Raw genomic sequence first — 17,585 nt, 5'->3', positions numbered from 1 at the left:
TAAAATTTTTGCTAGACGTAATCTGGATTTGAAAAGCCTATGAACTTTGTCTCTCTGGAGTAAACTCCACCTTTCAGAAATGAAAAAAAGAGAAAAAAGGGGAGCTTTTTATTGTGGAGCAAAACTTTTATTTATTAAGACACACAATTACTGTTTTGAGTTCCTTCTAAAATTTCATAAATTATGCTCCCTTTTACAAAAACTGTCATAACAATAATGACATTCAAAATAATAAGCATTCATAATATTTGCACAAAATCAGTTCAGAAAGTTGGGAGAAGTACAAATAACCATGTTGTAACTACTTTCTCTTTAACTCATAATCATGAGTTACAAAATTTGTACACCAATAAACAGAGAAATCAACTCACTGTCTCTGCACCCTGCATTTTTGAGCGCAGATAAACTAAATAATCATTAACTGGTGTTAGTCAGTGTTCTTCATTCTATGATGGCATCAGATTTTATTCTGAACTTTAACTGACACATAAAATGCTTGCAAAGGTGCAGTTTGCTTCAAAGAGATGTTTGCATTTACCCTTGCACTGACTCTAACAACTAGTGTGTGTGTCATATTGTGTGAACTATTACTTTCATTTTTATTACAGTACATAATAGCTGCATAACATTGGATGCCTTTGACATTCAGAAGCATGTATGAAGTTCATGGTCAATTTGAATTCTAAAACTTAACCTTTCTCCTTGAAACAAAAATGTAGTGAAAGTCAATGACAACTCTTGACAGTAGACTGTGTTATAAGGCTAATCAATATGGTTACCATGAGCTTCATTTTTTCATTTGTTGAAGTATAATACTAACAAAAGTAGAAAACAACTGCATGAATTTTGTAGAGAGTATCAGGAGTGAAAATATATTTAGTAAACCAATAACTTATAGTCATTTGCTTAAACAGGGACAAACTATTGTCTGTACAAACCAAGTTGATGCTGGTGCGAAGGCTGATGAGAGTGACCATAAATGGGAAATGCATTTATAATCACTCTCATTAGGCACTGCTTTCAAGTGTCAACTTGGTTTCCTTGGACAATATGGACAACCAGGAAGTGAATTGTACTACATTGAGGTAATGCTTCAGTTTTCTCAGTCAAAGATCAGAGATGAAAATGAGGGAAAGGAAAATTATTCATTGTTACAATTGCTGCTCTTAGCAGCTGCTAGTGTACCTTGCTAGTTACTGCTAGTGAAGCTATTGTGACGTGGGACTTCAGAGATTTAGGAAACAGAGACACAATGTATCCTGCAAATTTTACCCTTGCTTTGAGCACTTTATCATCATTTTTTAAAGTGTCATTCAGTTGTAGCCAGGCTGTTTTAAGAAACAAAATTCTTATGGTACATTAGCACAATCAGCATGTGAGTTTGAAAAATAGCATAAGTGACACCAGGCAGGTGACAATGAGTGCAATTTTTCTGAAATTCTGTAACAGTTTTTGTCACCACTTACATTTAAACACTTAGATGATCTGAGAGCTACCAAGCTTGCTGTTTGTCTAATAATGTACAGTGATCTCAATTGTAGGTGTAATAAGCATTGCAGTGTCCAAAAGTAATAGAGAATCACACAAATGGCTAATAATTATGGAACACATTTAAAAAGACATTGTTAGTATTATTTCTAGCTGGCAGAGACAAAAATACCCCCATTTAAAGTATTGGACTGTAACATACATGAAATACAAGCCAATGATTAAAGTTATTTTTACTTTACTCACAAAAACATCAGTAACAGTGTAGAAACTGCACAAGAATATCTCCATTACACATATATAAATATTATGGATAACATATTGCATTAAGTTTTTAAAAATCATATTGTTCTGGTGTAGGTCTACTCTTTTCAGTTACTACAGATTGATTTCAATCCCCCTTCTCTCTAATTTCTTTTCTGAGACCCACTTAAACAACATTTGGACCATGAAAGATATATTTTACTGTTGTTCTTTCATCCTTTATCACACATGGCAATTTTGTTTTGTTGGTCATTACTAAACAATGTTCTTAAACATTTATCGCTATGTTTTTCAGTATGTATATCACAATATGCCAGACATAAAATTTCATAGTGTGCCATCCTCTTAATGATAAGAATGGGTAATTGTCAGACTGTATAGTAAACTAGTTTGAAATAGTAATTAACTAACAGTAAATATCTGCACTCAGACAGATAAGTGAGTCATATCACAGTGACTGAATAAGCAACAGTCTGCTTGAATTTCTATTGGACAATTGTTTTTACAGGATCTGATTAATTGTGGTATTAATAATGTCATTTGTTTGTTAATAGTGAGTTTAAACATAAGGAACCCAATATTACCTAATTTTTATGATAATGGAAAACCTTAGTGAAAGATAAAAAATAGTGTTAATAAAGACAACAATGCACTATGTGAAGGAAGTATTGAATAGTCAATATAGATATGAATCAACAAGAAGTTGAACGTTATTACTCAAATTTTGAGGTTACGATCTTCAGTGATGGTTCAAAAATCTCTCTCTCTCTCTCTCTCTCCCTCCCTCTGGTGTCCTTCCAAATAGTCATCAGATGAATCTCCATTTGTGTTTCAGCAGATATTAGCAATTTAGTTTTGCAGTGTGTAGTGGGAGTCAGCCAAAACAAACACTGCTCATCATGTCTTTCATGCAACGCCCAGCGTTGTTTCCCATTACAAACAAAATTATTTTTAAAGCAGAATTTTAGGTGTCAATTCGATTGAATGTGCCCAGATTAGTTTAGTGTGATATTTGCTCTTTGACAAGTACACACAGGGACAGTAAAACTTAAAGAATAACTTTTACTCAAGCTGCTACAGCACTGTCCCGGCCTGTGCTGACTGCTACCACCATGTAGCAGTGCTGCTCAGTTGCTACTGGAATACTGGCTATTCTTCATGTTTTACTGTCCTTGTTAACACATATTGATAAAACAGATATCACAGTAGACTAATCTGGGATTGCTCTATTTAACGTTCATGCAAAATTCTGCATAAAAAATCAATTTGTTTGTATTGGGAAACAAACCACACTTTCCATTGATATTGGGCATCACAGAAGAGACATGATGACCAGTATTTATTTGGGATGATTCCAGCTATACATTACAAAAACAAAACTGCAAATATATGCTGAAACATCAGAGAAAATGCACTTGAGGATTCTTAGGAGGGAGAATGGGAATGAGTGGGTGGGTGGTCATGCACATGCCCATGTGCACTCTGAAGAAGGTTGTTCAGTTCAAAATGTGAGCCACAATGACCACCTTATTGTTTATGTGCCTATAAACTGCTTGAGATTTCCTTACTTGGTGAGTAGTTGTCATTATTAATACTGTTATATAAGTTTTGTGTTATCAGTTTATCATTTACTTTCCATAGTATATTTCACCAACCTCTGCTTTGTCAAATGTTTCTCTGATGTAAAATTTCTTGAAGCTTTTATGATGTAATAGGGTAAAGTTACTAGAGTATCTTGAAGTTAAGAGCCTTGTAGTGTCTCCTTTGGGCTGTTAAGTTCCTTAATGGAGCTACATGGATTTAATTGTTAATACCATCCATGTCAGTCAGTGTGTGGTGGTACAGATAATTTTCCTATACATTTCACAGCTAAAGTAATCTAAATCTGAGATGATGGATTCTGGTCTTAAAGCTGTGAGTGTTATCTCTAGGAGGGGAAAAGTGTCACACTGATGGTGGTAATTATCATAATCTTCATAAATGTTTCAGTGAAATAGTTTTTACTGTATTCCTACATTTTCTATGAAGTGCAACAATGAAGTGCATCATAATATATCTGTTATTGTGAATGAATATAAATAAAAACTAAATATGAGGCGTGTTTTTTAAGTAAGTACCGTTTTGAAATTAAAAAAAAAGGCGTGCTAAGATATCTCAATAATTTTATTTTTACATGAAAGCCTGTACCTTAATCTACTTTTCTACATAATTTCCATCAATATTGAGGCACTTGTCATAACGCTGTACCAGTTTTTGAATACCTTCCTCATAGAAGTCTGCCGCCTGACTTGTTAACCACTGCATCACCACTGTTTTGACTTCGTCATCGTCTTGAAGACGCTGACCACCCAGGTGTTTCTTCAAGTGCAGGAACAGTTGGTAGTCACTGGGCACAAGATCGGAGGCATCTTAAACACTCAGTAAGCAAGGAAGAGTCAGACTGTAATGGCGTCAGTGCGTAGATTAATTTCATCTAAAAATAAAATTATTGAGATATCTTAGCACATCTTTTCTTTTCTTTTTCTTTTTTTTTAAAAAAAATTCAAAACAGTACTTACTTAAAAAACACACCTCATAGAAGCTCAGGACTGTAGTTCTCATCTAGCTGAAAGGCAGACTCTCCACCAGATGAATGACTGACATTAATGGTATCTGCTGTCCTTACTACACAAAAGATTGCAAATACATTACTGGCCATTAAAATTGCTACACCAAGAAGAAATGCAGATGATAAACGGGTATTCATTGGTCAAGTATATTATACTAGAACTGACATGTGATTACATTTTCACGCAATTTGGGTGCATAGATCCTGAGAATTTTCAGTTGATGAGAGATCTGGAGAATGTGCTGGCCAGGGCAGCAGTCAAACATTTTCTGTATCCACAAAGGCCCGTACAGGACCTGCAACTTGCAGTCGTGCATTATCCTGCTAAAATGTAGGGTTCCACAGGGATCAAATGAAGGGTAGAGCCATGGGTCGTAACACATCTGAAATGTAACGTCTACTGTTCAAAGCGCCATCAATGTGAACAAGAGGTAACTGAGACGTGTAACCAATGGCACCCCATACCATCAAGCCGGGTGATACGCCAGTATGGCGATGACGAATACATGCTTCCAATGTGCATTCACCGCGATGTTGCCAAACACGGATGCCACCATCATGATGCTGTAAACAGAACCTGGATTCATTCCAAAAAAATGATGTTTTGCCATTTGTGCACCCAGGTTCGTCGTTGAGTACACCATCGCAGGCACTACTGTCTGTGATGCAGGATCAAGGGTAACCGCAGCCATGGTCTCTGAGCTGATAGTCCATGCTGCTCCAAATGTCATCCAACTGTTCATACATATGGTTGTTGTCTTGCAAACGTCCTCATCTGTTGACTCAGGGATCGAGACGTGGCTGTACGATCCATTACAGCCATGCAGATAAGATGCCTGTCATCTTGACTGCTAGTGATATGAGGCCATTTAGATCCAGCACCGTGTTCCGTATTACCCTCCTGAACCCACCGATTCCATATTCTGCTAACAGTCATTGGATCTCGACCAGCGCGAGCAGCAATGTAGCGATACGATAAACCACGATAGCGATAGGCTACAACCTGACCTTTATCAAAGTCAGAAACGTGATGGTACGCATTTCTCTTCCTTACACGAGGCATCACAACAATGTTTCACCAGGCAATGCCGGTCAAATGCTGTTTGTGTATAGAAATTGGTTGGAAATTTTCCTCATTTCAGCATGTTGTAGGTGTCACCATCGGCGGCAACCTTGTGTGAATGCTCTGAAAAGCTAATCATTTGCATATCACAGCATCTTCTTCCTGTTGGTTAAATTTCACATCATAAGCATGTCATCTTCGTGGTGTAGCAATTTTAATGGCCAGTAGTGTAAGTATAGGATTTGAAATAGAATAATAGTGCACAGTAGGCCTATTGAGAATTAATTGTCCCCATATTTGCTATCTACTTAAAAAGGTATCAATTTACTGTTGCATTTAAAACAGCTAAAATGAAAGTAAGGACAACTAGGCCAATGCACATTAATGAGCTCATTTATGAAGTTGCACTGCACTGGACTTAATTTAATTAAATCTCTATCTAGTACTAAATCCTTTTGGAGCTCATATTCTCACATAAAATTATTGCTGATGTTTTACTTCAGTTTCTCAAGTTGCTTCAGCATAAATAATAAACCAGTGTTGTAAGTAAATGTGTAGAAAATCTCTATATACACATTTTGATAAAGACCAGAAAGTGATCACATTGCTGTGGTTAGTAAAATGCTCCATTTTCAGTATTTTGGATTCAGAATTATCTTCCTTTATGTTAGAGTGCAGATAAAATTGTAGTTTATTCTGCATACTCATTATTGTCATGTGGAGTGTGGAGAAAAAGTAGTGAAGTATTACGTCTACAGAAGCAAGTAACAAGAATGTTGTAAAAAATTGATATTTGAAAGTAACCTCTCCAAATTATTGGAATTCTTATGCTGTCTTCAGTACACTTCTTCCTTAATAGCATTTGTCTCTATTGATAAAAGCCAGTTTCATATTAAGTACCATTCACACAAATACAAGGTATGGAAACGGTTTCCATGTAGCTTTTGTCTCCATCTCTAGCGTCCCAAGGTCTCTTAGAAATGCAAGGCATGAAATTGGGAACAAACAAAAATCCAATGGAAAAAAAACATATATTAGCCATTATTCTACAAATTGTCAGTTTATTTGTATATAGAGACTGGAAATCCCTATAGTAGCATAGTATTCACTTTAAATAAAACCTCTGTTCTAATGACAACAGTGGATATTCCTGGATAGAGCAATGTGTGAAATAAGGGATAGGTAACCACTCACCTGTAGTGGATCAACATGTAGAGCACAGTAAGACATGAAAGAAAACAGCATTCACACTAGTTTTTGAGACTAGCTCTTTTTGCAACAATAGTGCACTCTGTTCCACACACAACCACACAGACACTCAACAGACATTCCTATAATCATGGCAAGTCTTGCTGTGACCACAGGAATGTGTATTTGGTTTTCTGTGTAGTTGCGTGCGTGAATGTTTCCTGTTACTGAAAAAAAGCAAGTGACCGAAAACTGGGGTGAAAGCTGTTTTCTGTTATGGGTTACTGTGCTTTATTGTAATAGCATATAGATGACTGTTATCTTTTTACACTTGCTAATAAATTTCGATACATACTAAGCAAAAGGAAATAGATAAATGGCAGCTATGTTGTATAACATCAGTTTTGAAAACAGCAGGACTTCTATGAATTCTATAAGAAGCTTCTTTATGAACTTTTTAAATGACTGCCTACACAAGTAGTTTTTCACAGCTAGTGTTGTCTTTTATGTATAATATGACTCAGTATAAATCCATAAAGGTTTCGCTTAGTGTGACATCCAGAGGACGCAATTAACGAAATCAAGAGTACACGCTAGTGTACTTTTCCTGCAACGTATGGAAAGAAGAGATTATATATAGACACATGCATAACAATTCTGTATTCTAGCTGTAATTCGTTTTTTTTTTTTTTCTTTTTAATTGCAGAAGTAAGCATGTTACAGAATTTTTCTCTTTAATACATTTCTTTCCCTGTAATGAAAATAATACTTTAGTCATAATTTGTAGTAGATTTTATAATGCATTAGGATATAGTATATATGCCATGTTAAACATATACTTTTAGATTTGTAAACAAATGTTTAAGTTTCTGGGGACAGGGTAAGATGAAAAGATTACAATTTCTTTCGTATTTTACATTTCCAGTAAGTACTGGTATTCTCTTCCCTATCATTTAAATAGAATGGACAAAGAACATTCTCAAACTGTAAAAGTACTTTTGTTTATGAAGTCTTACAAGAAATTCTGTAATGTTTTGATTTAAGTATTTCTTTTATTCATTAACTTAAATCCTTATCTTATTAATCTAGAAATTGAAAGAGACATTGATGTCACCACTGGTTTCTGCACCACCACCACCGTATACAGAAATGCATGAATGTTTGTTCTCCTCCCAGGCCAAGTGCTTCTATGTACTATTGATAAAAACGTAATATAAACTGTAACACACCATAAACATATATCTTCACTCCATTTTCAATTTCCATTATAACAAAAAACAACAGTGATAACACAATAGACTCAATGGGAATTCCAGGTGGTAGGTTGCAGAGATGAAACTCATTAGTATTTTTCTACTTACAATGTGTTTTCTTTTAAGACTATTACTTTGAATTTTTTATACTTAAGATGATATTTACTTATATTTTTATTTGAGATAGTCCTTGAATTGTGATTCAGGAGAATGTTTAAGATATCTTGTGATGGAATGGTTATTTTAGTTTCATTTTTTGATTCTATTGGAATTTACTGAACTAATGATGCAGGCAGAAATTTATCAGCTTACTATCTGCAGCAACAACTATGTATTTTAGGGGGTCAGGGTACGTGTGTGGATGGGGGTGGGGGGGGGGGGGGCGAGGAGTGAGTGTAAGCTTTTACAGACATGTAATAATAGGTAACAGATAATAGTAACTGCTAACAGATCATTATTGAGGGAAGAAATGGTAGAGAATAGTACAGCTCTTAATTTCCAGAATGAACTATCACTCTTCAGTGGAATGTGCACTCTTATGAAACTTCTTGGCAGATTAAAGCTGCATGCCAGACCAAGAACCTACCTTTCACGTCTTGGTTGGAGCCCCAGTTTGGAAACAGTTTCAAACTGCAAGGAAGTTTCAACTATTAATTTGTTTGAAAGTGATACTGTGAGATAATCTCATGATTATGCCGTGGCTTCCACAAGGTAAATATTACACAATGCATTGATATAATGTTACAGCCTGACCATCAATAGCATAATACATAAGCTCTCCATTAGAATACACTCAGTTATATGTGAAGGTCAGAATTTCTTAGTTCCCACTAATTTTGTAAGATGGTATATTTTCTGATTTGAATATAATGACAATGATAGCAGAAAACAATTTTTTCATCTCATTTAGTACCTTGCGCAAAGTACCTTGCTGATTGCAGTACCAATCACATGAAAAGACATACAGTAAATTGGATACTCAGGACATTTTCTTGCCACATAGCAGAATCAATTTAGTAGCTTGCTTTTTGTTTGAATAGAGGAATAATTTTCCCAAAGACGATGAGATGAGATGAGATGAGATGAGATGAGATGATTTATAGGAAGCATCTGGCTCCGGAGTCTGGATCCTCTGCGACATACTGTATCTTTATCCATCAGGAAATGGTATCAGTTACCAAGAGGCATTTTTGCTGTTCCCAAAAGCAGAATGTTGGTCAGTGTTGAAGGCACCATTTGGATGCAGATTCTAAAATGAGACTTTTGTATTTGTGTAATATGGATAGTCCTAAGTAGATTCCACTGTGATAAGAGATAGACTATAATCTGACTGAGGTTGCACCAGCAATTGATACACAATGAGCATTTTGGCAAGATGAGTTTCCCGCCAAATATGCCCAACACACAGATCATATCTATTCACTCTTACCTTATATCATTATGATTACTCTCCAGTTCTCACTTGAGAGTTTGGCAGAGGGTTCATGGAACCTCTTTCAGACTATTTCTCGACCATTTCACTCATGAATTGCATGTGGAAAAATTGAACAGTTAAATCTCTCTGTGGGAGCTCTGATGTCTCTTGTTTTATTTTATGTATGTATGTGAGAACCAACAAAATATTTCGACATTTTGGATTGTTTGTTTGACCCTCAGAAGATGATGTCTGATAGGGGTATAGCATGACACAACTTAGTTTCAAAAATTGTGCAGTCAACTTTCCTGACTTCACTCACAGAGCAACATACTGTTTATGAATAACTACTTAGAAATGAAGTGATATAATGAACCCATTTTTACAAATCAGTCCTCAAATATTAGAACAGCATAATAGCAATTTTATTTATGACATCCTTTGCTTATCAAATAAGACACTGAAATTCATTGTTGGACCATGAATTTATTTGGACTCAATTTCAAGCAGTACATTTTTCAGCTTCATGAAGCAGATCAAATGGCTAAACTGAAGTGGGAATATTGGCACCATAAAGTTCTCTTGTAATAAATCACAGAACATTGAAAGTAGTATTTTTTCTCCAAAGCCTTGAAATCAAATGTTGAACTGCTGTTGATCATATACATACAGTGATTTACTGTAAAGTGTTCAAGTCTTTTTCTGTTTTAAATACCAAATAATATTACTTTATTGTACTTGCTGAGATTCATTCATTATTGTTTCACTTGTTTTGAGACTAATGGCCCACTTAATATAGTGTTTGACATTGATATATAAACATTATTTATGACTGAATATGAATCAAAAGGCTACTGTTAACTGTTGGATATTCATTCACAAATGACATAATATGCTTGATATCTGTCTTAACTTGGCCTAAATTCCAATGTAATTGACAAAAATATTGTAACTTACACTAAGTTTTAAAATTAATGCCCATTTCATTATAAACCACTTGAACACAGTGCATATGACATGATTTACCACTCAGACACAATATGTACAAATAATTTACATTAAGTGGATTGTGTAGGCATATATTGTACACCAGGTACTAATACAAGAGGTGGACAAAAATATGCAAACACCAGGAGAAATACATACTTGAACATTACTGCAGATGGTAGCCAAGCCTACAGGTTGCAGTGCTGAATTTGAGGACAAATGGCATCTGTGCAATGTTCTTAATATGTTGCAAGTGCCATTGTGGTCAGCACAATGTTCTGTGTAGTTGTGAATGCATTTGGTTGTAGCTCAGTGCATTCGAACATACACAAATTGATGGTGCTTGTATGGCGAGGTAACCAAAATGTTTGGTGTTTTGACAGTCTCTGTATTGAAGAGTTATACTGCCTACACCAAAACTGGAAAAAAATCATCTTCTAAGTTATGGTGTGGATGAAAGTTCTTGTTGAGTGAACATGATGGAGAGTCATTGAAGAGGATTTGTGATGAAAAATGAGTATTACAGCTGCAAAGTCACTGCAGAACCAAATGCTACACTTAACAAATCCAATGAGGACCAGAATAACACAAATGGAGATCTGTAAGCAGGGAATTTCAGGGTGAGCAGGAATTGCAAAACCGCTCATCAGTGATGCAAATGTCCATAACAGGAAAACATGGTGCTGAAGCTATAATATCTGGAATATGGAGCAATGGACAAAAGTCGTTTGGTTGGATGAGGCTTGTTTCATAACTGTTTCATACTGAAGTTATGTCCAAAGAGTGAAGTACACTGGGGGCTTACCAATGATTGTGGCAGTTATATCATGGTATTTCATGGGTTCCATGGTTACTCTGCAAAGTCGCATTACTGCCAAGTATTATGTGACCGTTTTGGTTGACCAGGTCCATCCCATGGTACAATGTTTGTCCCAAGTGGTGGTGCTGTATTCCAAGATGACAGAGCCCCTGTTCACACAACTTCTATTGTCCAAGACTGGTTTTGTGAGCATGAGGATGAATTGTTGCCTCTCCCCTGGCCAGCACAGCCACCAGATCTCAGTAATATTGAGCCTTTGTGGTCTGCTTTGGAGAGAAGGAAATCTGATTGCTATCCACCTCTCTCATCATTACCTGAACTTGTCACTATTTTGCAGGAAGAATGGTGTAAGATTCCATTGAAAACTATGCAGGATCTGTTTTTATTTATTCTGAGATGAATGGAAGCTGTTGTGAATGTCAATCGGTTTCCTGCACTGTATTAAGTATGGTGATGTGTTTTTGGTGTTTCCATATTTCTGCCCACCCCCTGCACATTAGTACTGCTTTATTTCAGTCAAGATGTGGCAGCCGTGCTAAGAGAATGTAATGTGATTTTATGTTACATGTGTTCTTGCAGTAAAGGAAACCAAGAAGATGTTTAGGAAAGATATTAAAATTAAGTGAGAAGTGCTCTTGGAAGGCACATATTCAGGTCAAAAGATTTCACAACTAATGGGTAGCTAACTGGCATGGCTCTTCTTTCTAACCTTTCACAGCCTAACCCTCTTTCACCCTTGAGTGAGGAAGGAACTAACAGTTCTGAAACTTAGAATGATTATTTCATCTTTTTCTGTTTCTGATGGCAAAAATTAGAAGTATTTTATACATGAAAGTAAGTTAAGACTCTTAATTTGTGGTAAAGTAACTTATTCATTCATCAAAATTCTACTTCATTATTGTATATCCTGGAAAACTTACTAAGATAAATATTAATTTGCCTTAATGATCTTTAATGATCTAAATCTATCACACTGGTTTACATTTTTGATGTAATAAGTAATTCGTTCAAGCATTACTTCTTCAAAAAAGTAAAATGAATAATAATTTATTTTACTTGCAGTAGAATTTAGCCTTTACCCAGTATCCTGATCAACATGAAATATTTAGTTATACTGAGACAGATTTGGAAGCTAGACACTATCCTTTGGCATCCATATTCGACCACAAAAAATTAAGAGAAACAGTAATACCCATCTTAAGACATTACACTTTGTGAAACAACAACTAGAAATATAAGTACCCTGTGGGTTTATATAAACACCATAAATATACATGCATGAACCATGAGTGATATTATCTCTAGAAGTATTACCAAAATACTCCACAATCTTTCCACTTAGTCAATACTATTATAGGTGATGATTTAAGCATTACACATCTTCATTAAAATTCCTGAGGCCATGCTGGCTTTTCTTATTGAGTTGATATTTTTGTAAATTAATGGGAAATAATTTAATTTGCTAACACATGCAATTTTGTTTGAACCAAGAAGAAATGTTATATTTTGTGAGAATTTGTTATGTTGTATATAGTGAATCTTTCACTTTCTTAAAATAAGGGATGAACTAGTTAATGGAAGCCAATTGATGTACCAAGTAATTGTGAACACATCTCTAAATACAATATTGGCTATTTTGAGAATATCCTTAGATTGTAAGCTGTAATATTCCTTTGGTTTTTAATGTGGAAGAAACAGGTAAAAAGATCTCTGAACAACAGGCATAGATATTCACATCTGTGCATTGTGAAAATGAGGTCACATTAATTGCCGTACATGGCATAAAATTATTCAAGCTCAATAGTTTTAAGGATTGTCATTTTAGTGACGTTTTATTTGGTGACACAGTTGCATGTAAATTGTGAGATAACCTGTTTCAGTGTACACAACCATTTTCAGGTCAATTTTCACTACGAGGTGATACAGTAGAATTGCAACTGTAACAGATGAGGTTGTCAAGACAACAGATTTAGAAGATCATTGAGTAACTGGAAACACTTTGTCTTAGAAATAACATGCAACTATGATGGCAGATAAACTGTCATTAAAAATCAGAGGTTGCTGATTTGTCTGGCCAATATGTGTCCACTAATTAGAATGGTATTTCTAGATTATCTGATTCAAAGACATATATTTAATATGTCATTACACTGCTTTGCTGATTGGTCCTCCAGTAACTTTAATTTTCTGATTTTATAAATGATCACACACTGTTCCACTAGAGTGTAGTATGTATGAATTTCTAATTTCTTGGTGAAATGGTACAAAATTTCACAGCATATAGTTTCAAATAATACTTATAAGTTATCTGTACTTTTCTGGAGTAAATTCATGGGTTATTTACTTTGAGCTGTTCTTATAAATAAGATAATAGCATAATTTAGTAAACATGTTTAATTAATAAAGAGAGAGAGCCCAAAGAAATTTCAATGATGTTTAATAAAATATTAACCATGCAGACATGATCTTGATGAGAAAAACAGTCCCTGAAGATGAAATCCTACCTATTATGTTTGTCACTGAACATATACAGATCCTACATATTATGTTCACTTAAGAATTATAAAAGAACAAAACACATAACAGATCTAAAGTAGTGTTTTAAGGCCAGAGGCACTTGCAGAGAAAAATGTCATGTGCAAAACTTTTGTAAGGCAGTTAATTATTAGGTTCAAAAGAGCTATAACTTAAGTTTTCTCAAAAATGTCATCTACGCAGACCACTGGAGTTTCTGTTGTGTCGGATATACTATGATCATGGTACAGTAAAAGCAATGAATGATAATTCCCTGCACCATCATAGTTAACCCTCAAGACAGTTGCCGTTTTTCTGAGACCTAACTTTGTTTGAACCATGGTATTACATCCATCCTTTTCCTTCCTTTAGATCCATTGCCATTGACATCCCTCTCTCCTACACATCCAAAATTCTTTCTGTAATATTAGTAAGGCAGGAAATCCATTATGCACAAATTGTGGTGATACAATTGTTATGTATATAAGACACATGACAATTCCTTAATGCAGCCCTATTAAGTGCAGTTACATCTTTAACGTAGGGCAACTGTTAACTGCTTTTGGCAGTTCAAAGTTGCTCTTTGGATGTGATATATTCTTAGAGTTTTGTAACAAGTGACACTAGCTAGATACTTTTAATGTTACATTAGAAGAGGTATAGGCTACTAGGATTTTACTGTCAATATCTAGCATGTATTTGTTGTCTGATATGTGTAGTGATTTGGATGCATGCTCTGATTTCAGTAGCTACCATCTAAAGTTAATCACTGAACTAACTGAAACTTTCTTTGAGTTTTGTTTTTTGCTAGTTCTTGTGGGTGAATTTCAAGTTTTCTTGCTGCATATTTTTTTAACAGTCAAACATATTTTATTAAAATAATTTGAACTCATTTACACAGGTTATCACTTAGTATTTCCCAAAAACAAATATTATTTCAGAAAAAATATGATTTTAATTTATAGTTATCTCTTTCTTTAGTTTCCTATCACCTAAAGAAGTGTATAAACTAAATCTGCAATCTGAATGTTGCAGGTCCCGGGCAATCTGATATGTAAGACAGGAATGACATTGGAACCGTGTCTGAAGTGAAACATGGTAGTTCTCAACATCCACTGGAACAAATTGTTGCTTGTTAGCATATTTTAAGTTATCTAAGGATGTTGTACTGAAGTGTACTTACCACAATAATGCTTTTCACTTGTTTGACTTTTTATTATTTCTTGTACCATAATGCTTGAATAAGGATGTTGTTTAAACTTTACATATGTAAAGCTTCTTGTCTGAGCATCGTTCAGGGGTTTGTAACTCATGAGTTATGTGTGAAGCACTTGCTATAATCTGTGCACTCAATGAAGGAAAATTTTCTGTGTAAATACTTTACAGTTTACCAACTATGAGGACAGCCAAACATAGTCATTATAAACATAATTGTCAGAACAAGGACATCATTCTGACTGCTGTGGATAGTTATGTGATGAAACAACATAAAGTGAAATTCTATGAGAAATCACTTATAGAGTGTATTGTATTTAATATACTATCCATAAGAAATAAACAAATGCTACATAAATTTTCAGATAAATTTATAAGATAACTGAATAAAGACTTTGAATTTTGCTTTGATCTGCAGATTGCAGGGAACAGCGTGTTAGACAGTTTGAACTCATATAAAGGGCATATCAGTGCACAAAAAAAATTTGACATTTACTGTCACCTCAAATTTATGATACTCATGTAAAAGGAGTGGAAGGAAAAACTGTGATTGCTATTAGTGATAAACATAACACTATCATTTTGTTATTTCTCCTGTAGTAAAATGCTTTGTAATGTAGTCCAGAGTGTGTGTATAGCCATAATATAAGAAGAATTCAGTTCCTTACTAACAAAAATGTTGCAAAGAAAGAAAGAGATTGCTCAGAACATTGAAAACTTTTAGAGCTATTTCCTTTCTTTTTCTTAAAAAAAGTGTAACAAATGTTCAACTCTGCTAAGAAATTGTAAATTTGCATTAGTCCATGATATACTACATCTCTGACACTGAGCTGGTGAGCCACAGTGTAAGAAGAAAAACCTATCCCCCAATTTGGTTTTACATTATATACATGTATATACGTTTGCGTAAAATTTTTATTTGCTATCTTTTTAGTTGCAGAATGATACATAATATTTGTGTCACGACATGTTCTTAGATAAAAATGCAGAAAATGCAGTTTTATCTATTTTTACTCACATGAAAGTCTTCCTAACATCACATATTTGTAAGGGATGATATCCTCAGATACTGGTCCCTCTGATGCTTCAAAATTTGTGAGACTCATATGAGGACATTGAGGAGCTCAGACACTTGTAATGACATGTTATAAGATGTTGTACAACAGTAATTTAGTAATATACCACTGTAAATTCTGCAATAAAATAGTATCATAGTCCAGTCTCCCATAAAACATTAGGTTTTTAGAAAACTGTGTTTTCTCTTTAATTTTTGCTCTACTCCCAATGCTAAGTTATTCATTATACTTATCCACAGTGATATTTTTCCATGAAAATATTATTTTTCAAGTAAATTTAGCAACATTTAGTTTTATTCAGGCTGAAAGATATAGACATATCAGAGAAGGCTGTGACTGAATGCAATTTAGTTGTCTGCAAATCTGTTGGAGAAATGTGACAGGCACTATTGGTAGTATATTTTATCAGTGAGTAGTATTGCAACATCTGCTGTAAAGTTCTGTTACATATTAAATCCAAGGAAGTAAATAGTTTTCTCCAGTTATTTCATACTGTGTATGCAGGAGTAGATGATAAATCAATTTTCTTACTGGACTATTTTGTGCCATTGAGTATTAACACAGGAACAAATTATTTGTAGGACAATATGATGACAATAAGCAGGATTACATTGTCAGAGCCTTGAGGTAGGGTTTTTGCATTATGAAGGTTGACGAAATTTGGGTAATGTCGAATATGAATTATACACACATGAAACTGTGCTTCTTTTATTGTTAAAGAACAAAACATTGCTCTGTATAATGTGGATTTTAAGTCACAATAAAACTTTTGTTTTTATTTTAGTAATTAATGTGTGTTTTCCTTCTTTCAAAAAAACATTTTTCAGAAGTAATTCAAAGACAATATTTCACCTCAGACATTGTTACAATTATATAACATCATCTATAACTTCCAAAAGGAATGAATGTATCAAAACTTAAAAACACTCATTATCAAGCTTCTAACATGTATTCATTTCAAAATTCTACATTGTATAGCACCCACGATGCATATTAGAGACATTTGTGTCCTCACAAGTAATTCATTGCAAACTAACAATCTGCAATTGTTGACACATCAATGTACAAACTTTATTACTTTTATGATACATCTTCAAATAAAACACATTCTGATTTTTCTTATGCAAATAATTATCTTCTGCAGCAATTGGTGTTTGTTTATAAGAAAAAAATCTTTTATTTTAGTAGCTTGCAATTGCCATAGTCTTTCAGTTGCTCTGTTCACATGGTTTATCCAGAAGAATTCATCACCATCAGCAACTAGACTTCCACTCATTAGTCATCAGCCATATATGACATCTGTTCAAAAAATCTGGAACTTAGTCCACAAAATTTTTCTATGCTCACCTTTTACTTATTGTGCATGGTCTCCTTTGAAATACTGTCCTCCGCAACTGATGCACTGCTCCCTGTGCTGTTTCCACTTCTGGAAGCAGTTTTGTTATGTCTCTTGCTGTACCACGCAAAGCACCATCTGCAAATTTTCTTTTATCTTGTCTATCATTGCAAATCTTCATCCTTTAATGGGGGTTTTCAACTTTGGAAGTAAAGAAAGGTCTGCAGGCACCAGGTCTGGAGACTACAGAGGTTGAAGCAGCACAGTGATTTTGCTCATTGCGTAATAGTCACACAACAACAGAGATGAATGTGTAGATGCATTATCATGGTGCAATAGCAATGAATTGTCTTGCCACA

At 34.6% G+C, this 17,585-nt stretch overlaps 1 protein-coding gene across 1 annotated transcript in view; it reads left to right on the top strand.

The window, feature by feature from the left end:
• Window positions 1-16,677, top strand: part of LOC126256894 (uncharacterized) — a 758,813-nt gene extending 742,136 nt beyond the window's left edge. Inside the window, exon 15 of the mRNA XM_049955519.1 lies at window positions 14,635-16,677. The gene's annotated coding sequence lies outside the window, so the exon portion shown is untranslated. The remainder of the gene's footprint in view (window positions 1-14,634) is intronic.
• Window positions 16,678-17,585: the final 908 nt, after the last annotated feature.

Source organism: Schistocerca nitens, chromosome 1 (assembly GCF_023898315.1).
Source record: "Schistocerca nitens isolate TAMUIC-IGC-003100 chromosome 1, iqSchNite1.1, whole genome shotgun sequence".
Lineage (NCBI taxonomy): Eukaryota > Metazoa > Arthropoda > Insecta > Orthoptera > Acrididae > Schistocerca > Schistocerca nitens.
Note: the sequence above shows the minus strand (reverse complement) of the source record. Positions and strands in the feature narration are given on the sequence as shown.